Source organism: Prionailurus viverrinus, chromosome A2 (assembly GCF_022837055.1).
Source record: "Prionailurus viverrinus isolate Anna chromosome A2, UM_Priviv_1.0, whole genome shotgun sequence".
NCBI lineage: Eukaryota > Metazoa > Chordata > Mammalia > Carnivora > Felidae > Prionailurus > Prionailurus viverrinus.
The window spans coordinates 125,665,186-125,671,185 of NC_062562.1; positions in this window are offsets into that span (position 1 = coordinate 125,665,186).

The window sequence follows — 6,000 nt, forward strand, 5'->3', positions numbered from 1 at the left end:
GCTTTTAACAGAGTTTAAGTGAAACTTCTTCCTGAAACCACTCCAGACTCCCACCTTCCTGTCCAGTAAGCTTTTGAATAATTCATCTTTATGTGGAGAGAGGGAATTATAATGGACAAAGCAGTAAGCTTTTGAATTAGAACAGGTGGATTTGTACTGACACTGTCACATTACTCTGGAAATGTACCGAATGCCAAAACTACTGGTTTTGTCAGCTACACTTACTTTCCCATCTCCTTTTTGCCCGGTGACAGGGTATCTCCTTCCTTTGGCCGGCCACTCTCTAACTCCCCACGGGACAATATCTTCCTGGATAAGTCCATGGAATAGGCACATGGTTCACACTATGCACCTTCTGAGCTCCTCCCTGGAAGTTTCTACATTAGAGGTAGGGGTGCTACTGGAAACTCTGTTTAAGGTCCTTTCTCAAAAACGGCTTGAGGGAGAGTCTCAGAGAGAATGAAATTTTGGCCGGGTTTAGGTTCAGTTCAAGAGATATTTTGAATGCTGATTCAGTAGCTATAAAAATAGATTTGTTCCAGCTCAAACTGGTTTACTATTTTTGTTAAAAAGTTTTAAATAATTGAGAGGAGGAAACAAACACTTGGCTTTATTCAGAAGCTTTCAGACAAGGCAGGAGTGTAAGTGGCTTTTATGTATAGGGTGCAACAACCCCTTGATGGGAACACAGACATCTAGAAACGGGAGAACACAAATGAGAGAGAGCAAATTGTTTCTCAGGCTTGCTGTGCTCCCCACGGACTTGAGAAGGGAGTGGAGAAAGCCAGCCAAATTAGCTGGCACAGAACGTCAAAGCCAGATGAGGAATTTTAAAAGGCAGAAAAGACCTTTAATCAGGAGACCATACCCTGCAGGAGATCAAAAGCCCGTTAGATACAACCATTATGATGGAACTTAGTGCTAAAAGGGCCATTTGGATAATTAAAGCCTCATATATGACTTTTATTGCCTCTACTCTCAGATGCCTCCAGAGAGAACAAAGACCCTGCCCATGTAGATGGAGATATGAGCAGAAATCCTGGTAAGGAGACTACCCTCCTGACAGCAATGAGGTTTGAAGGATACCAGTGACAGGTTGGCTACCAATTATAACCCAAAGGTTATATAAACCCAGAGGTTGGCTACTGAATATAACCCAGAGGTGCACTGGAGGAGTGGAGCGGAGCAGTCTGGCAGCCTGTCCACCATATTCCACCTGAAGATAGGTGGGGTTTTGGGGGGGCTTTTGTGTTTTGAGGGGTTTTGTGGGGTTCTTTTGTTTTTGCTTTTTTGTTTGTTTTTTGTTTTGTTTTGTTTGTGTTTTTTTGCATAGTGTTTAAGACTCTCATGGTGTAGTGGGGGAAAGACAGTCCAGTTCTATGATTTCCCTTTAAAAAACAGCCCTGGAAGCTCTGGTCCTAAATTCTCTCATAGTAGCAGCTGGTTGATTCTGAGTAGCATCTGTCTCCTTTAGACAGGTCACCACAAGCCTAGTGCTTACATTATTGCTTTTTTTAAAAATTTTTTACATTTATTTATTCATTCATTTATTTACTTATTATTGAAGTACAGTTGACACACAATGTTACATTAGTTTCAGGTATACAGCATAGTGATTTGACAACTCTACATGCTATGCTGTGCTCACAAGTATAGCTACCATCTGGCACCATAAAATGTTGTTACAACACCATTAATTATATTCCCTATTCTGTGCCTTTTCTTCTGGTGACTTACTTATCCCATAACTGGAAGCCTATATCTCCCATTCTCCATGATTGGTTATTTAAAAAAAATAATAGCCTTTATATCCTTGTCTGTATAAAAATAGGAAACTAAACGATTAAAAACTAAACAAAAAAAGAACACAATTTTTCCTACATGTGGTCCATTTCACCTATTTGCATTATCTGCCTAGTCTCTGCTGCAACATTTGAACTGGTCACTCTTAATATAGAGAATGTTTAGTCATGAACTTGTCAAGATTGTATTGAACATACCAGTGAATAAAACCTGAGTTTATTTTTTAATGTATTTCTGCCCGAAAATGGATTGTTACCTTCCTTTTTGGTTGATCAATGTGAGATGCTAGTGGGATAGGGAAGAGAAAAACAGGTATTGGAGTCAGGCAGCCTGGGCTCAAATCCCAGCTTTGGCAATAATCAAGAGGGCGCTGGAGGAAAGTCACATTCTGGCCACAGTTTCCTCATCTTTAAAAATAGGTGTAATAAAATTTATCACACAGAGTGACTCTGGGGATTGAATAAGAGCATAATGCAAAGCTCCTAGCACATAACAACTGCTCAATAAGTGACATGTTTATCAATTAATGATCAATTTTATATTCCAGCCCCAGATTGAGTCAAGTTTTTATGGCAATAAAATCAGGCAACCTGAACTAAGTTGGGTGGAAATGGGCTACATAGTGTAAAGAATGGAAGAAAAATGAAATCGCTCTTTGACAGGCCAATTAATAAAATCAGTATAATGAATTAGACAAGGGGCCAGCAAACTTTTTCTGTGAAGCAAAATAGTACATTCTTTAAGCTTTGCAGTCCATGAGGTCTGCATTGCAGCTACCCAACTTTGCCCTTGTAGCGTGAAAGCAACCACAGACAAAGACATATGTGAATGAGCATAGTTGTGTTCCAATAAAACTTTGTTTATGGACACTGAAATGTGAATTTCATATAATTTTCACATGTCACAAAATATTATTATTCTTTCGGGGTTGTTTCCAACCATTTAAAAAAGTAAAAACTTGCGATGCCTGGGTGGCTCGGTCAGTTAAGCATCCATTCAACTCTGGCTCAGGTCATGATCTTGCCACTCATGGGTTCGAGCCCCATGTCCGAGCTCTATGATGACAGCTCAGAGCCTGGAGTCTGCTTCAGATTGCCTATCGCCCTCTCTGTCTCTGCCCCTCCCCTGCTTGTGCTCTGTCTCTCTCCCTTCCTCTCTCTCTCTCTCTCTCAAATAAGTAAGTAAATAAGTAAATAAATAAGTAAATAAATAAATACATAAATAAATAAATAAATAAATACTATTCTTAGTTCTCTGGCAATACAAAGTCAGATGGCAGCCTGAATTTGGCCTGTGGGCCATAGTTTGCCCACCCCTGCATTAGAACAGTAACATGAAAAGGCATTATAAAAACATTCGAACTCCCAGAGACAGAATTAACTTCAATTAATTTTATATCCAAATAATCAGAAGCAAATAGAAATTTACAGAAGCAAATTTTGGCAGAGTAAATCCTCTGAATGCCTGCCTGACCCCAAGTCCATCTGGAAGGACTAGCCCCTTCTGAAAATTGATGTGTTGGACTAACAGGGTCTGATGGCTAATTAACAGCCAAACTACCCTAACTCACCAAGTCCTCCTAAGTTTTATTTGTTTTTTTTTTTTTTTTCTACAGAGTTGCCTACAGGGAGGGGATGTACTGGTCAGGCTGACACAAATATCTATTTTGTTTGACAGTTATTTCTTATCACAAATGGGTAAACTGTGATTATGATTTGCTCATCAGACTTTTGTAAATTATATTTTTTTTCTCCCTTAAGCCTGAATCAGCTTTTCCGAATCCAATTAACTTGGGGATACATATGAGAGTGTTTTTATGAGCCTATGTGGCTAAGGGCCAGGTCCTCAACACTCACTAATTTATGAAGGTAATTTCCCTTTTAAAGGCCTTTCTATGTGTCCAGCCAGCCTTCCGCAGTGGCCCACACTCACGCTGTGCCATACATTCTCCATCAAAACTTCCAACTCTTTTTAGGAGGTTAGTGTGGTGATTCACCGAATTGTAACAAGTAAAGTAACAATGGTACATACGAAGTGCTCAATTAGTATTCGCTATTATGATGATCAAGACTTCAATTATTGACAACTGCTGTCACTTTACCCTTATATCTTAATTAGACACATTAATAGACCTCACTCCTTTTTCTGTCCCTGATATTAAAATAGGATAATTCATTTGATACGGGTTGCTGAGATACAGGGAATTACAATAGACTGTCTCAGATTTTTTAATTTTTTTTTTTTAATTTTTTTTCAACGTTTATTTATTTTTGGGACAGAGAGAGACAGAGCATGAACAGGGGAGGGGCAGAGAGAGAGGGAGACACAGAATCGGAAACAGGCTCCAGGCTCCGAGCCATCAGCCCAGAGCCCGACGCGGGGCTCGAACTCACGGACTGTGAGATCGTGACCTGGCTGAAGTCGGACGCCTAACCGACTGCGCCACCCAGGCGCCCCTCAGATTTTTTAATTTAAAGCTACTTTGAAATAGCTCATCTTGGGGCACCTGGGTGGCGCAGTCGGTTAAGCGTCTGACTCGGTTTCAGCTCAGGTCATGATCTCACAGTTCGTGAGTTCAAGCCCCATGTCAGGCTCTGTGCTGATGGTGCAGAGCCTGCTTGGGATTCTCTGTATCCGTCTCTCTCTGCCCCTCCCACACTCTTTCTCTCAAAAATAAATAAACTTAAAAAAAAAAAAAAAAAGAAATAGCTCATCTTTTCATATGGTGTCAAAAGAGCTTTCTACTTAAATCAAGGTCACATGCAGAAAGAAAGGAAAGAAGGCCTCAGATGCATGGAGCACTTACTCTTCTCCAGAACCACTAGGCACTGACACATATATTTAATGTTCTTGAGAGTCCTGTGTAATTATTCCCTCTGTACCAACAAGCAAAATGATTGCTCAAAAAAGTGAATTTGTGTTTTTCAGGTCATACAGCTGGGAAGGTTACCTCCAGGATTTGGATTGGAATCTCACCTTCTCTCCTCATTTTTAAAAAAATTTTCAATGTTTGTTTATTTTTGAAAGACAGAGAGTGAGTGGGGGTGGGGCAGAGAGAGGGAGACACAGAGTCTGAAGCAGGCTCCAGACTCTGAGCTGTCAGCACAGAGCCCAAGGTGTGGTTCGAACCCACGAACCACGAGATCATGACCTGAACTGAAGTCAGACGCTTAACCAACTGAGCCACCCAAGGGCCCCTCTCCTTCTCTCCTTTTTAACAGTGCAGTTCCATTTCTGCCCACATTCTTTGTGCTACAGTTGTCATGTAAATTATAACTAAATATGTTCTAAATTTCACCATGCAATGCCATAATTTTTCTCTAAGGTGCCATGTCTTTTTAAAAAAATTAAGAAAGGGAAAAGATCACATTTGTATTTATGTTCACATAGCTATCATTTCTGATATGCATCTGAATCTCTTTGACCACAAGATTGAAGGTTGTCTGCTGCACTATGACAGAGATAGACTGTAGAAAGGGGCAAAGAAAGAATACTTTGCCCCGCAAGTTTAAGCCAATAGTAATAATAACTACTATATGCTTTGGGTTTATGATGTGCCAAGATTCCACCTCGAGCTTTACATGTACTTTCTCATTTAGCTGTAGGTAGTGACTATGATCAGCTCCATTTTGCAGATGAGGAAACAGGGTTACTGAAGCAACTTGCTCAATATAAAGGAGCTGGCAAGAGTCTGAGCTGAGATTAAAATACAGGCTCATTTGACTCCAGAGCCTATATTTTCACCCAGATGTCTCCTGTTATCTTGTATTCTGTGGTTGTAATTACAATATTACATTACTGTGTACTTATTCAGATCAACGAACACAAGTGTCAGCTTACAAGATCCTAAACAATGCTCTAAAATTACTGTATATTCACAAACATAGCATGATTATCCATTAGAAGGTGACTTCCGCTTTTTTTTTTTTTTTCTGATAGAAAGATTCCCTCCTGGGTTTTTAGTTTTTAGGTTTTTTACATACACAAACTTTTGGAATGTAATTAACTAGTTAATTGTCTCATTATTTTTAGCCCATCAACTCACTTATGCACACATATGCATATATAGTTAAGTAACTAGAGAAAATCACGTATTAATTTAGAAAGTTATTTTCACTCTCGCACTCTATAGAATGATTCCGTTTAAACTTTGCATCTTCAACACCAGAGCCGTATCACATTACATCTGAATCTTTT